We start from the raw sequence: 17,259 nt of genomic DNA on the forward strand, positions 1-17,259 counted from the left end.
CACTACACTGCAAAACATTCTAGATAATAAATGAATTTACCTCATGTATTGAATAACTGTCATCTTCCTACAAAGCACACTTATGCTAACAACCATTAGCTCTATGCAGTTCTTTCAGCTGTGCAGTTTGTGCATCATACTCTCCAAGAGATACCCTGAGGGCAAAACCATAATGCAAATAAAAGCATTTCTGATTACAGAATCCATTTAACGCCTTTGTTTACTAATCCCTTCTGAGGTACTTCCTTGCACCGCAAGGTCTCTGTTTGGAAGCTGGTGGAATAAACCACAAACCTACCAAGTATGTTAACTAAGCAGCAACTATTTTAAAGTCTCTGCTTAAAACAGTAATGCCTCACTTTCTATGGAACAACAAGAAAATGTCTTCAGCTAATGACACCAATGACTTCTAAAAAAAGGTCAGGAGCAAAGGCTGGGCCAAAATTCTGCTTGTAGTAAATGCAACAAAATATTGAGCCATTTCTACCAATTAGTCACCATAAATTTGTATATATGTTGTTGCTGTTGCTTTTAATTCTTTTTAATACCTGTAGTCCAGAACATATGATAACCAAATAGAAACTCAATATTAGGGATGTGCGCAAAATGTATTTTGCATTTTGTTTTGAGTTTGAAACAAAATGCAGACTGCCAAACCGTTTTGTCAAAACAGTGGTCCACCTGGTTGTTTTGACAGAACAAACCTCAAAATGCTTTGAGTGTTTTGGTCATAGAGAGCAATGGGGAAATGCTAAACACCCCAATTATTCCCCACAAGTAGCTCCAAAGGACAACAAAGTGGGTTGTGCTGTAGGGCATGATGGGTGCTACCTACCATCCAACACACAAAAGAAACGGCAAGCAGGCAATTTTAAACAAATGTTTAACCTTTCCCCAAAACCCCCATAAGGGGACACAGCCAATGGGAGCACAGTTTCCAATGAAATCCCTTGATCTGTACGATAACAAGCCAACCAAGAAGCAAGGAGATCACAAGCCAATCACAAGCCAGTGCCAGAAAACCAATCAGCAAGGAGAAAATAGACATCCAAAATGGCACTCAAAACAGCGAAATATTTTGAACTGAAATGGGGTTGTTTTGTTCCAAGCCCAAAACAGGTCCTTGATTTAAAGGATATTTTATTTCTAGCTCGGGACACTCAAAATAGCCTGTTTCAACACTGAAATGTTTTGCACATTGCTCAATATGAATACGAAATTGTGGATTACATTACTGTTGTATCTGCAGCTATCATTGGTAACTTGAGCCTGAGAAATAGCTAACATCACAGTTAGTACATGAAGAGTCATGATGGATCACTGCCTCTTATCACCTCAGGCAATTATTCAGCAATGGGAGGCAAGCTGGGAGTTGTTAAGCCTATCATGGATTGCCAGTACTCTGGCCTATCACATGTGGTGGCGATCTTTCAAACAGAATGACTGAGCTCAACCTGGAGTTTTTAATTAAACTGTAGCTTTAAATAAAATGTAATTACTCAACACAAGAGAGGTGTGTTTTAATGTGTTTTCTAATCAATTCAAGGGTAAAAAGCAGGGCAGCCTTTTTTGAAAAGTGTGAGAGCATAGGGCTCCGTTCAGACATCACATTAAACCATGATCTTTTAAACAAATATTTATTATTATTTATTTAAAATATTTATTTATGTTTATATTTATAAATGAGGGGTTTCCAAATATGTAGGCAAACCATAGTTTAGAGCTACTTCTTTGCTTTTGTTTTCCTTTTGTTTAGTGAACAATGATTTATACTTTACATGTCTTCTTGTGTTTCCCATCAACACTCCAATTTCTACTGTGCAATTAGCCACGGAGGTGGAGTTACAGCTATAATATTGAGGTTCCCCACCACCACCAATTCGGATATCTTACCAAACCATACTTAACACACTGAGGACTGCAAATACATCTTAAATTATTGTTTCTGATTCCGATTTGCTGACAGAACATAAACCATGGTCTGTCAATTCAGACATCATGCTAAGCCATCGCTACATTTTCTCAACCATGGGTAAGCCTGATGTCGGAACTGAGGTTGTTTGTGTGCCCTTCAGCTGTCATTATAGCCACACAGCTCCAGCTCAGTTGTAGTAGCCATCTGATATTGATAAACTGTCAGCTTATTTCAGAGAGGCAACAGATTGTTATTTAACGGAGATAAAAAATACCAACTCAATTTTCATAAGAAATGTCAGTAAAACATTTGCAATATGTTAGAACTTCTTTTCAAAGCACTTTGAAATGTCTTGCTCCCAAACAACAACAACAAACTCCAGGATTGCCATAACCTTTATTGTGACACAACAGTTCTGCCTTCCTTCCACACCTGAAGATGAGTGCAAAAAGTGCCATGTGGAGCACAGTTATAATGTACATTATAAATTGCAAGAAACCAAAAGCAAATGCAAAGCCACTGCTATAAAAGTCAAATGCTGGCCAGCACAACTTGGTGAAGAACAGCCTTTACCCTTACTACTCAATAGATAGTTTCAAGACTAGATTTTTCATACTGAAATTCCTCTAGTGGCCCACAGTGTGTCTGTCCCTCATTGGAACTGCAGGCAAAACCACACATTATTGAAAATATACACTGAAAAAGGCACTATGTCAAGATTCTCCTGCACTCACCATATGACACACAGCTCAACTTACATTGTGACCTAATATCATTTTACCAAGCATTACCTCAGGCCCAGTCCACATCACTGGCTGCTGCAGGCAGAGAAACATTCAATATAATTCACAACAGGCTCCATAGTAAATTGAACTACACATTACTCCCCTTTCACCTGCTTGGAGGCAGGGGGACTCAATATGAGGCTACCATCTTAAGTTATGTTTCTGGTTATGTGTACTCCTAACCCTAAACCACACAGTCCTTTCCTAATGACAGACGGAACCAACAGCTTTTTCTTAAAAGAACACAAAGCATATGAAAAAATAACTAAACTTTTTAAAAAGGGATTATGGACTAGCTGGAGCCCTGGAAAGAGGGAGGGCTCTATGCAGAGGCAGATCATTGTATTATTTTTGATATGGGATACCTGGGGGTGGAGGAGAAGATGAATGGCCTACAGAATACTTGTAGAAGGGGTTCTCATTATTTACTCATCTTCAAATGGTCTGAGCAGGGTGTTTCACTGTTCTAATTATTTTTGTTCAGTTAAGTGGTAACACATTTTTCCAATTGGATAGTTTACTTGCTTTAGTCTTAATAGCTGTTATTTTATCTGCACAAATTCTTTACTTTTATTTCTTTGCCTTTCCAGTCTGTTTAACATTGCAGTGTGGTAAGTTCTAAAAAATGAGAAAGCAATATCTAGTTTATAATATCCTCGCATTCTTGCGGAACAGTCAATTATTTATTAAATGTGCTTCATATAGATGTATGCATTATAGTCATAAACACACAAATCCACATTACCGGCTATATGTACGTGTCGGAATAACCATCATTTCAGGATCATTTACTGTACAAAGTCGTTAAATATCATCCCAGCTTTCATATTACTGAAGGGCCTTTTACCTGCCAAGGCACACATTCAGGCTTGTGTTTGTCAGCTTGAGCAACTGATATTACTACCACAGAAAGCAATAAAGACACTGCACCTTCCTCCTACGATTTAGGCGTCATTTATGTCATGCCTGCTTCAAGGAGTCAAGAACTAACTGAAGGAGAAAGTGACTCAAAGATGTTGTTTTAAAATGCACTTGTCTTAACCTTGAATGTCTTCAGAATGCACAATTGATGAAAAGGCAAAAAGAGCTGCAGGAAAAATTATTTGCAGTTGCAATTAGCGTATATGTTAAACATCTAATTATAACTGAAGATCAAACAGTTCAAAGAAAAACCCTGTCAAGTCCGATTAAAACCCCTATTTTTAACGCTACTTTGGAATATTTTCATTTTAAATCACTGCGGTCCATGTGTTGTGAGGCCACCCAGCACTAGTTCAGTATATGAAGCAGATTCTGTAATGCAAACCTTCAGTTGCTTGTTTGAGTACTGGAATAAGATACAGCGGTCCTCATGTGTATTCTACTGGGTTGGTGGGGGGATTATAACTCAATATAAAGTGACTCCCAAGATCTATCATACCTTCCTGTGTGTTTACATACATATTTTGCTAGTCTATAAGCAATTAATTTCATTAAAAACTCTTGTAACTGAAAGGCATTGTTTATGTGTTTCTTGCATCTATCATTTGGAAATGAAATTATATTCTAAACCATACTGGCAATGAAATTTCACAGAATATTCTCACACTTGAGCCCCAGTGTATTTACTTAGAAGTCCCACTGACTCAATGGAACTTACTTCCAAGTAAACAGTGTTTAGGACGACAACCCTCTTCCACTGAAGGAGATTACAATGCTTTGATTCTTATCATACTTACATGGAAAGAAGTTCAACTGGTTTCTTTTTTAAGGACCTACTTCCTGCAGTTAGCACTGAGTACTCATATCAGCAAAGTATAACTAATAATGGTCTTATATGAATAAGCACAATAAAGAGTAGCTATAGCACACAGATTTAGAAAGGATGCATAACAATTGAAAACTTCCTCTGCTTTACACATGCTAATTATTATATTTAAACAGAATTATGTTAAATATCATGATGTTAATTATCTTACTACTAAGAAGGTTGGGTTAAAGATATGAATCACTGGACTGAATATTTATAATATGAATTGTATTTAGAACCACAGCAAAACTTTCTCTTGTATGTTTAAAAAGATTAACACTTTTCCAATCTTCCCTGACCTCTGTCTTCAGGTACAACTTCATCTCTTCCCTGTTTTCCACTTAAACCCAACCTCAGGCACTTTCCACTCTGACTCTCTGTCTTTCATTTTATTGGAAGATTGATCTTCTGTGTTTATAGGCCTCTGCCCAATCAGTACTTTCCTTCCTGACCTCCAAACTACACACTCCTTAATGCATTACTGTTATGAAACAAGTTATACTAGTCTGGAAAGGAGTTGCTCTAAGAGCTTCCCAAGGCCAGATTCATCCACATGACAACAGAGCTCTGCTACAAAGTCGCACAGCCTTTTTAAGCCCTAAATATTTCTTCCACATCTATTTTCCCTTTTCTTCATTTATTATTTGTTTATTTATCATATTTATATACTGCCTGACATGTTAATCCCTAGACGGTGTACATCAGTTAAAATACAACAAATATAAAAATGGGATTAAATGATTAAACCAATTATGATATAAACCGAATTAAAATTCATTAAAAGCCTGAGAAAACAGGTGCATCTTAAAAAATAAAAAAAAAAAAAACAGCTGGAGATGGAGAAACTCTGATTTTAACAGGGAGTGCATGCCAGAGCTCTGGGGCAGCCACACAGAAGGCCCGGTCCCGAGTAGCCACCAAACAAGCCAGGGGTAGTGTAACCAGACCTCTCCAGATGATCCTAATAGGCGGGAGGGTTCATAACAAAGGATAAGCTCTCTTAAATACCCTGGACTCAAGCCATTAAGGGCTTTATAGGTAATAGCCAGAACTTTGTATTTTTATGTATATGCTGAAAACATATCAGTAGCCATCGCAGTTCTTTTAAGATCAGTATTATATGGTCTCTTTGAGTTATCTCGGAGACCAGTCTGGCTGCCGCATTCTGCACCAACTGTCGTTTCTGGATTATGTACAAAGGCAGCCCCACGTAGAGTGCATTACAGTGGTCAAGCCTGGAGGTTAACAGCATATGTACCACTGTTTTAAGATGGCTTTAACATCTCAGTAGTATGGCACTGCCCAGCTGTTAACCCCAATTTTTCTTTATTTCTGGAAACATCCCTAATTGTGGAGCTCAAACAATGGTAGCTTAAAAATTACACCCATCTGGGTCAACAGTGCAAGAGTTATCCCTTAATTTTCACACTACTCTTCGGTCTTTCAATCAAGCAACAACTTATGTGTTGCAATAATTCTACAGATAAACGTGATCTCTGGAGACTGAACTAAGACCGCTTGAATGCTGTGGAAGCAGCAGGTCTACCCCATGATAGCTGATTGGCTGTCATTGTAGTATTTACAATTTGTCATTCTGCTTCACAATCCCACTTGGAAAATTGCACTTCTGTAGGCCTTCAAGTGGAACTACATTTACTTCTCTGCTCACAGATTTTTTATTTTTTATTTCACAAACATGTTTCAGTGCTACAGTTGTTTCATGAACCCTATGCAGCTAAGGGGAAAATCTACATAATTACAGCATATATTGCAATTATAGTTAAATTGCAGTATAGATTACAACTGCTGGCCCAGACTTTCTCTGAAGGCAGAGGTTCTTTTCCTGGAACAAGAATAGCGAGGACCCCTCAATAAGGCAAGTCTATGTAGATCAAGCTGGAATGATTAAATCCATTTAACCCCCTGACATTACTAGCTACAAACCACATCCTCTTATTAATAAACTTGACTAGAAGTCCACACAGGATGAAGCACAAAGATGGTGTGTATCCCAGAAGCAGAATCTGATAATTGTTCAAGGACTGTGCACTACTCCACATATGACATTGTGACACTGAACTGTTTACTATTATCCATTATTATTTATTATTTATTTTCAACAAAAATGTTCTCAAAGCAATTTTTTCACAGGGAATAAAATGAAATAAAACAAAAAGATTGTTCACTATCCCAAAGGGCTCACCATCTTTAAAAAGCTACAAGGGAGCCACTCCAGAGAGAGAGAGAGACGGAGAGAGAGAGAGAGAGATGCTGCGTTGGATTGGATAGGGATACTTCTGCTCTCGTTCTCTCGCTCGCTCTTCCTCTCTCCCAAATATGAGAGAGCGACCACTTTGAAAGGTGTCTCTTTCCCCAATTAAGTTGCAGTTCCTTAGATTCAGGTAAAAGAGCTTGACAATATTGCAGGAAACATGCCTCAGGGAATGGCATAGACTTCAACAATAAACAGCAAAAGAAGAGGCAAAAATGTTTCTTCATGCAGGGCTCAGAGAACAGTGCCAAGGAGTTGCAGTGTTCCTAACTTTTTGAGAAGTGTGTTTTAATTTGGAGAGTCTGAATGGGGCATTCCAAGCCTTGTGTCTAGGATTTATCAACTGAGCCTTTGGTATTACATTGAACTCTTTCAGCCAGACCCCTCTACCTTTCTTTCTTATTCTGGTCATGAATTCCAGTGGGAGAAGGGAGAGTATGTATGAGAGCAAAACTACCTCCTCTGTTTCAATCACTCATCCCTTGATAGCCTATCAAAGGATTGCTGCTCCTGCTTGCAAACATGCACAAACTGAGCTTCCTAGCATAGCTCTTTTTGTTTCCCACAAATATATGCGCGCACTGGATTTCCACGGCTACTGAAGACACATTCCAAGTATCACCCCAAATGCCCTTATGTGGGGACAAAGTGGTTACAATCCATTACACTGTGATTGTTCTAGCTGTAATACAGAAACTAAAGCCCTGAATTCCAGCAGTCACTGTATTTGTTTTGCTTTGATTTCCCCTTCAAGATAAAGACATCTCCACAATACCCAAGAGAAGGGATTACTTTTTGGCATCTCCCTGCAGAGCCACTACATCCCCAGAGGAGGCACTCACGTATTGCCGCTTATAGCTGTATATATAGCTGTGTCAGGCAGAGGTAGAGGGAAGCATCATCTGTCTTGATACACCCTCTCAGTCTCAGCAAGGCTGATCTTATCCCCTCTCGCCATAAGAAAGCAATGCACAGAGCTGGCATGAAAGCAAATGGTGCCTGATCAACTAAAGCAAATGACGATGGTTAGAAACAAGTGTTACTGCAATATCCAGTTGGGAAAATAGTCAATGGAACAGAAGCTGTGCTAAGAAACGAGCTGTACAAATTCAACTCCAGGTCACTTAAAAGTTGGAAAAAACAAACTTCATTAGCCACCTGTATATGGAAATCTTTGGGGAATAAACAAAGGGCCATTTTCTTGCTTAAAGGACATTGACTCAGGATGAATCAAACATGGGTTTTTATACAAATGGCAAAGATAACAAGTGGATGACTTTTCAAAAGGTTAAACACATGCATGCACCAAAGACCTAGGGTGCCGTTCTGAGGCATGACATATGAATGATAAATAGATGCCAGCCTTGAAACTGTAATTTCTGGACAAAACAGTCAACAGTGGAATGAATTTCAGTTCTGTTGAGGTTTTGTATCTACCCTCTTTCGTCCAAAAGAAGCAGCACATGATGATTAAACCAGAACAAGGAGACTGAAGAGTTGTGAGTTGAACTGTGAACACCATTCCTCTGACCTATAGCAGTCCTTAATTAGTAGTAATCTCCCACTTTGTAGAGGTACAATATCCTGTGATTAACACTGAAGACCTTAATATCTTTCTGCAGAAAGATTATCATTAAATATTGCAAGATGCTGGGTTAACCAGTGAACACTTTTCTTGTATGGCTCTGGTGAACTTTCGACATTTGCATATGAACAGCCCTGCTGGCTTGATCCATAGTATATACATAGCTATGTCCAGCTAAAAGACTATATGAATGCAAAAGCCATCGTCAGAGTCAGTCTCTTAGTCCGATTTCTGTCTGTTGGCTGATTTCCCCCCTCATTATTCTTTGTAGACAAAACAGGCCATTTCAATCCCGTTAGAAGTCACAGCTCAGGGTAGGTTGGAAGTTAGCAATGGAATTTTGAAGAAGTCAGATCCTATCCTTACCCACACATTTCAAAGGTAATCATAAGTGCACAGACAGAGCATATACTTTTAATGAGACCTACAATCATGTTCCTGTATTGCTAAATTGACTAACTCTATTGCTGTCATCTTTGAAACTTTATAACATTAGTGTCAGTATGCCAGTTCTGATCCCTTTTTGCTAATCTTTTTATGTTGTGCCTTTGCAACTCATACGCCAGGAAAAATCAGAGCAAATGACCCTTACTACAGTTTCTTGGTACTACCTGCAGGATATCTGGCTACTTACATATCCTGCTCATCAGCCCAGGATCCGGGTGCCAAAAAACAAAATTAAGTTATGCAAAAAGGGACACATACCCAAATCTCACCAAAAAGCCTACAGAAAGGATTCCTTTGGTACCAACTGCAAAGAATCCACGACTTAAATTAGTGACAATAAAGTCGGGTGAGGGAGGAGGGGACTAAACTAACTTGTACATCATTACCAAGCATAGGTAATTCAGAAGGGTGTTTTTTGTGGGGTGGAGGGGTTTTTTGTCTCCCTGCCAACAGATATATATTTTATATTCAATAAAGCTTTGTGATCACCCATTTTAATCTGGAAACAAGACAGGGTAGTATGTCTTGTTTGAGGCAACTATAAAGTCAAGAATGCCATTTCAAGTCTGCTTGGACTCTGCTATCTATCAAACAGAGCTATTCTTCTCCACAATGAAAAAGGATTAAAGTATCAACGATTCAATTTGCAGAATCAGAAAGCTTCACTGGCCACAATCTCCCCTTTCCATAAATCCATCCCTCCTGTTCTGCCCACAAAAGTAATCTTCAAGGCAGCAGGGGCTCACCTGAATCACAGAGGCAAGCCCTAAGCATTAGACAAAATGTCCATTTGACTTTATTGATCAACTTGAAGCCTGAGCATCCAGGCTAAGGGGGCAAAGAGCCAATTCTAAAAACTCTGAGAGTACACGCACAACACACACAACACACACACACACTCACCGACGGAGATCAGTATCAAACATTCAAACGCTGCAGAGCTCACCTTCCTAAGTGAATGCTAATTAAAGGCATGCCCGCTCCCCACTTGCACATTTGCAAAACTGCATCTTCAAAACTGCGAACATCCAGGGCTCGAAAGGATGGAGGCTATGAAAGCACTCAAAGAGATTTCCCTGCATCACTAACCTTTCAGTCCACAGCATCAGTACTGGACATTAGGTCAAACACAAGGTGGTGGTACTTTAGCTCTCCAGCAAATTGAATAAGAAAAGACACGCTGTTCTTTTCGCTTCTTTTCTTTCTTTTTTGCTCCCTTTTGCAAGAGAAGCTGGTTTCGTCTAGCTGCTTACGTGATCTATCTCGTGAGGAATTCTCTGGTGGCTTTCTTTTTCAGGGGCATCATTATTAGTCCCATTGCTGCCGGCGATATCTTCCTATGACATGGGCGGAAGGGGGGCGGAGGAGAGAAGTCTGTTTCTAAAGGCTTTTTTGCAAGCTATGCTATACTCTCTCTCTCTCTGTCTCTCTCTCTCTCTCTGTCTCTCTCTCGGAAGGCTATTCGCATAGGCAGCATCTTTCTCCATCGCGCACTTCGAGAAGACGCAACGGGAAATGAAACTTCGGGATGCAAGACACACGCCTGGGAGTCTAGCTGCAGATCGTCATCTGACTTTGCACCGGGACCGCACAGAAGGGATTGCAAAGGAGGAAAAGGAGGAGAGGGCAAAACAAATCCTTCCCTGCCATCGTTCACGATGCAGCAGCAGCCTTACCTGATGTGTTAAAAATGCATTTTATTCCACCACCTCTCCGTCTCCCTCTTGCTGTTCAGCCGCTGCCAGGAGCCTTTAATCCAAATGGCTGGGGCTGCAGCGGCGAAGTCCTTGCCGCCCGTTCTCGACCATGTGCCCGGGCTCCGCTATAGAACTTGCTTGCCTAGGCAAGCGGCTTAGCTTCGGGCAGACTCCGACACAGGGGGTTCCCTTCTCTCCAATCAGAGCGCGCCGAGAGAGGGAGCGAGCCAGTGAGCGGCGAGGGGGCTGCTCCTGCGGCGCTGATCCCCACCCCTCCTCACCCAATCGGCGCCTCCCGTTGGAGCGCAGCGGCTCACCGCGAGCCCCTTCTCTTCTTGTCAACTGCGAGTGGCGCGCCTTCTTTCGCCTGTTTAGAGGAGAAGCCAGGCGCTCCTTCTTGTGCAAAGGTGTTCCGCGTGGCCGGAGAAGGGGGCAGGGAGAGCCGATCCCGGATCGAGCATGTCTGTTCACTCGACATCGGGATCCGCCGCGTGACACTCTTCTCGGGAGAGAGATCCACCGAGACTTTATTTGGAAAGGAATTTAAAAAAAAAACCAAAAAAAACACAGTCATCATTCCCTCCTACCCTCGTTTCTCTCCCACCACTACCATCCTACCGTCCAAGGGCAAATCCAGATGGATTCCAAACAAAACGCGCGACTGGGTTTCTGCAGAGAAAGGACAGGGACTACAGTTAATAATCTAGCTCCTGAGGAGGGATTTGCATTTTTGAAAGCGCGTTAAAGCTGAAGCAGAGGTGAGAAAAGGTGTGGATTTTTAAAAAAAAAAACTTGTCACAGTAGCAGTGATCAATTGCGCTCCCGAGGCAGGAAAGCAAAGCCACAAAACGAAGCAGAAGTTCACTTAAGTTCTTTGCTTTATACATTTGCCCTTTCAGTCTCCTCCATCTGCCCTAGTTCCATTTTCTTTTCACGCTAAGAATCTGCCTCTCTTTCCTTACATCCTCTTCCCCGCCCCAATCAATTCCACGCTGACGCCTGCTTTCTTCCCTTTGGTGGCGTAAGAGTGACGCTAGACTTACTGGATATCAAGAGGTAACGTGCCCCCCTCAGAGTTTGGGTCCTCTGGCTGTAAGGGTCTGGGCCAGAAATTGCTCCCAAAGGTTGACTTCCTATCAAGTATAGATTGGATAATGCCATAGACCTCTGCTTGTCTTCTAACTTGGGTATAGCTGTGTCCTTTAGAATTGCAGCCTTTGAAGTTACTGGCACCTAGGAAATATCGGGCTGAGCAAGGATGCACAAGAGCTTCCTTGCATATGGAGCACAGATGCACTGGTGCAGCAAGAGAGCAGCGTAACAGAACTTCCCAGCTAACAGCACCAGTGCAGTGGGGACACAGCAATTTTTTATGCCATCCTTTTCCAGGAAGCCCTCTGTGCCACCCAAAAATATGCCCCTGAGAGTTGTGCAGCCCTCGAGGACATATTTTCAGGTTGCACAGGAGGGCTTAATTGGGAAATTCTGTAAGGCTGCTTTCTCACTGCACCGATGTCCTTGCTCTGCATATCAACCAATGGCTTTATTATTGTTGTTAAATTTGTATAACCCCTTTCATTAAAACAATCCCAAGGTAGTTCACACAGAAAAATTAAAACAAGACTATAAAAATTACACAATTAAAATATTAAGCTAAAATATAAAAACAGATCTGACTTAAAATATTTTAAATACAAGCATAACATAACCAGACAAGATACAAAGAAGCAGCAGTAGAGACAATCATTATTGATTATTATTAATGATTATTATCAATTATTAATGGTCTTTCAGACCATTAAGAAAATGGAAAGAAAAGTCCATATTTTTTCCTTTATTGCCATACCTTACCTCAAGTGGCACTTCCCTTAATGGTGCTAATATTTAATCCCCATGAATGTAGCCTTGTTACCATTTGCTTCTCAGAAGTGGGTGAGAGAAGAACACTATACAAATATATATTTATGACCTAAATGAACCAAGGGGATATAGTGAGTAGGGGGACTATCTTGATGCCAATTTAAATTGTGATGCTAAGCATGATTATTGGTACATAAGATCCATTGAAATCTACAGTGGACTTATGTCTAAGTCCACAGAAACATATTCAAGTATTTCTGGTGATTTCAGTCAATATAATTTACTTCCAAGTAGGATCCAGAACACACTTTATTATTACCATACAGATACTAGGAACATAGGAAGCTGCCTTATACCGAGTCAGACCATTGGTCCATCTAGGAACATAGGAAGCTGCCATCTACCGGGACAGACCCATCGGTCCATCTAGCTCAGCATTGTCAACCCAGACTGGCAGCAGGTTCCCCAAGGTTACAGACAGGATTCTCTCTCAGCCCTATTGTGGTGATGCCAGGGAGGAACTTAGAACCTTCTGTATGCAAGCATGCAGGTGCTCTTCCCAGAGCGGCCCCGTCCCCTGAAGGGAATATCTTACAATGCTCTCACATGTCTCCCATTCAGATGCAAACTAGGGCAGACCCTGCTTAGGAAACGGGACAATTCATGCTTGTTGCCACAAAACCAGCTCTCCTCTTCCAAAATGCCACTTCATAGCAAGTTCAAGTCAGAACTATAATTTATTACACTGATGGCCACATTTTGCCGAGTCTCCACTTGCCCATCAATAGTCAGAGCAGCGGACAGCTCATCACAGGGATCTCATTCCTGACAGAATCCCCATAGTAACTGTAACAGGTAACTTTTCTCAAAGTGTCCTTCAGATTGTAATTTCAAGGATCACATTTGTTTGGTATGTCCCTGGGACTTAGTTGGGATCTTACCTCTGGGCAGCATCACTAGAAAAAGCAAACCTATGCACTTTCTTTGCATCTCAGGTCTACACTAATCCAATGCCACATGAGGAGTTATGATAGCAAATAATGAAGTGAAAATCCGGGTGAAGGTTCTTGTTACATAGGAAGAAAGCACTAAGAAAGAGGTAGCAGCTTTTAAACCTTTGCATTGGCATCTGAAACATTTAACAATTAAGTCTGACATTTATTAAATTCAAATCATCTTTCAAAGAAGAGATCAAAATTTTTACTTCAAGTCTTGTTCAATTATTTTCCTTCTCGGAAAATAATTCCGGGGGGAAAGAGGTAAAATCTAGGAATACTGCTAGCCAGAATGAAGGCATTGTCATACAACATGGATAGTTCATTGTTATACTGATGCAGGTGGTGCCAAGATCTCATTTTCCTTAAGACTCCTGTTTCCTTTTTAACATCTCCTGTTCTTAGAAACATGGATCACAACCAAGGAAAACTCGCCGAAATAAAACCTGGACCAATGCTGTCTTTTGATTTGCCTTTTAGGCAAATTAGCCTTTTCTTCAAAGCTTTTGCACACTTTCAAAGAGCAAAGTTGTTATGTAGATTTCTAATTAAATGTAGTCCTTTAATTCAAAGCACATTGTGAACTGTGGCAACACTGATAACAAAATATCTCAAGAATAAAGCAATTTCCTCCTTTTAAAAAATGAAAATGGTAGGGTGGTGAGGTTTTTTTCCTAATCACTCAGAAAATCAAATATCATGTCAGTATCAAATTATGTAGCTTTTGAAACATAAAATACCAACACTGATATTTCTGTAAGTGTGAAATCAAAGAGCAGCTTTAGAGTGATCCCTACCATGTTTCCTAACCTCTTTTTGAGGTGTGTATTTTTGATGTCCTCTCTGAGCAGAGGCAGACAGCACAGCATTCTAGTGCTATGAATTCAGGGAGAAATGGTTTGAAGACACAACTACAAGAAAACTCCCATCTGAAGCCTATGCACCCAAGGCTGTGGAGGCATTATAATAGGATGTATTCAACCACAAAAAGCCTGAAACATGCTTGTGCGCATCTGTGCATAGACAAGGAGTGCAATTAACCATAAGAACTGATTCTGTCCTTCAAATACATCTTTCATACAAAAGTAGAACCTTAGACCAGCTATTACAGAGCAGAGTTCAAAAACCAGAGGACAGATGCTCACATGCAACAGCAAACGGTCTTCTGAGTTGAGAACAAACTTTTTAATCTCTACTTATATTTATTTAGGTGTCCTGGGTCATCAATATGATAAGAAAAGTATGTTATTTTTAAGGTGTCAGAGAGATTCTAATACCTGACATTTATATAAAACCTTTTTGGATGTTTAATGCAGGCCTGCACAGCATAAGGCCTGGGGGCTGGATCTGGCCTGCAGGGACATTTTTTTGGGCCCCCAAGTAGGAATATCCTGCAGCAATAACAGCAGCCATGAAGAGCTCTTGGCTCATCTCACTGACAAGCCTGAATGGCTCAATACAATTGGTTGCTCGAGACCAGATGAGAGACATTTTGCAGTGATGGACCAATGAGTGCTTGAGCCAGTTGCTGCTGCTTGGGAAGCAGCTGTGGTGATGGATGGAGTGGGCTGGAACAGTGGCAGCATCAAGTGGTCACAGGCAGAGTGCACCCCTGAAAGGCAGGGGGTCACTCTTTTGGTCAGTTATCTTTTTTCCAAGGTGGCCATCCTCTATCCTCTCTGGACAGTGTCCCCAGTAAAACTTACTCCCAAGTAAGCAAGCCTAGGATTGCAGTCTGAAAGCAACAGCTATTTAGAGAGAGAAGAGGACTTGGCATTTGTTTGGGGCTGGCATGCGCTCCACATGCCCCAGTGACTAAGCAGAGAAAAGGCTTATTTTCTGGCACTATCCTTGGTTAAAATTGTGGGTCCCTTATTGGAAAGAAAGATCCACAAGTAACTAATACAGGAGTACCTTGATATCTGCAGACTCTAAATCTGCAGATTTGTGTGTCCATGGTTGGGTAATTGACACCCGACCTCAATATATGCTGGTTGGGGGGCGGGGGGTTGGCAAACAAGGACTTAATTTTGCATATCCGCAGGTCAGACAGAGATGGCTGGAAATGACCTCGGAGATCATTTATGGCTGTCATTTTGTGTTCGGAAGCCTCAAAATGGATCCATTTAAAAAAAAAAAACCTTTTTAAAAAAACTGCAATTTTGGGCTGATTTTCAGCTGATTTGGGGCCATTTGAGGGCATAGCTCAACTAAAGTGGACCAGCGAAGCACAGTGGGCAGCTTCCCCACAATTTCCCCTCAATATATGGCCAATTTCTGATGATTTCCCCAACACCCAGAAACCTAACCCCCACAATCCCATACTCCAATGACTTCATATTCACCGTTTCCATATCTGTGATTGCAGTGGGAAACCGAACCCCCACGAATATTGAGGTTCTCCTGAGATTGCTTTCATTAATATTGTTAAGTAATTTTAGTGTAATAATACATTTAAAATAATAATTATTATCATTATATTAAAATTGACCTCGACCCTTGCATTAGTTCTGGCTCACCAGGGCATCTGAGTTTTACACCCTTGGTTTAAAGCATTTCTCATGCAAGGGATGCAGGGGAGAAGCATAAAGGGACCATACCTTCCTTCCAACATCTGTAAATATGTATACACACACACACACACACACACACACACACAGAGAAAAGCTGCAGCTGGTTCAAAATGCAGCTGCCCAGCTGTTTTTCAGATGAGCTACTGGGAATATCACCGCAGTGTTAAAGAACTATCCTGGTAACCAGTGAGCTGCACAGACACATTGGAAGTAATGTATGGAAATAGCAAAAAAAATAGCAGCTTACATTCTGCACAGCACCTTTCCAATCCCAAAGTGGGGCACACATGCTGGTTCTTTGCTACTCCAGAGCCTGTCAATGCTGCAAGTGAGTGCAGAGGCTCTGTGTCTACTAAGATTTGTGCCATTGCTGTAGCAATGATTTCCCCATAATTATTGGGAATTCTCTCTGGTAAGAGAATCCCTTTTTCATTATAGCAGAGTGCACAAAGGCACAACAAAGCGGAATTTGGTTAGGCATGCGTGTATGCTGAGAGTAAAGTAACTTGGAGCCCGTTCATAGTTTCAAATCAATATATATGGCATTTATTAGAGAACTCCATTCTAGATGGGAAAGTGAGGAGTTAGGATCTCTAATCTAGCTTGCTAGCTGGATGCAGATGGATTCTGCATCTCAGCACACATGAAAGGAGCTTGCATGTTGCAAGGTAGAAGGAACAGGAAGAGAAGGGAGAGAGGAAGGAGGAAGTGTCTCTGAGATTAGCAATCTACATTCCAAAGGGATAGTGTCAGAGCAGTAGAGAAGGATGACCAATGTCTTGACCCTCTAGCCCTCTGACTCACTAGTCTGTCCTCCACTGTCATTGAGACAAGAGACAGCGCGAAGTCCTTAACTTCCAACAATAATTCCCCATGGCAGAAGTGTTGCTATAGTATGGATGCAATTCTTAGTAGACAAGGACCTCTCCGGACTTGCTAGCAGTGTGCAAGGAACCGGCATGTGTGCCCCACTCTTGGATGGGTGGGGCGGGCTGCTGCACAGAATGTAAGCCAGCATTAAGAATAGCAGCTCTTACTTCATGGCTACATATTATTATTATTGGCTTTATTTATTTGCTTACTTAATTTATATTTCAACTTTTGACTAAGAATCCGTCTCACAAGATGACTTTCACCTTTAAATCCAACTTTAAAACATGGAAATAGTTAAAATATAAGCAGTGGTGTAGTGCTGTAGAGACGGGCAGGGACACAGTCCTGCTACTTTTTTCCCCTCCAGGGTCTCAGCAGGGACGCAAAGCCCTTGGCTTTCTACATGGAAATAATGTGCTGATCTTGCTATTCCAACTGTTAATTACCATTCTTCCTGTCTTAGGAACA

The 17,259-nt window shown here is 41.1% G+C and overlaps 1 protein-coding gene across 2 annotated transcripts in view; it reads right to left on the reverse strand.

The window, feature by feature from the left end:
* The window catches only part of LOC128324589 (cadherin-7), a 190,005-nt gene extending 179,382 nt beyond the window's left edge, over nt 1-10,623 (reverse strand). The window contains exon 1 of one of the 2 annotated variants that reach the window (XM_053249330.1): nt 10,470-10,623. The gene's annotated coding sequence lies outside the window, so the exon portion shown is untranslated. Of the gene's footprint in view, nt 1-9,882; nt 10,036-10,469 lie in introns of those variants that run through there. The other variant, XM_053249331.1, reaches the window with a different exon arrangement.
* Nucleotides 10,624-17,259: the final 6,636 nt, after the last annotated feature.

This window comes from Hemicordylus capensis, chromosome 4 (assembly GCF_027244095.1).
Source record: "Hemicordylus capensis ecotype Gifberg chromosome 4, rHemCap1.1.pri, whole genome shotgun sequence".
In the NCBI taxonomy this organism is placed as follows: Eukaryota; Metazoa; Chordata; class Lepidosauria; order Squamata; family Cordylidae; genus Hemicordylus; species Hemicordylus capensis.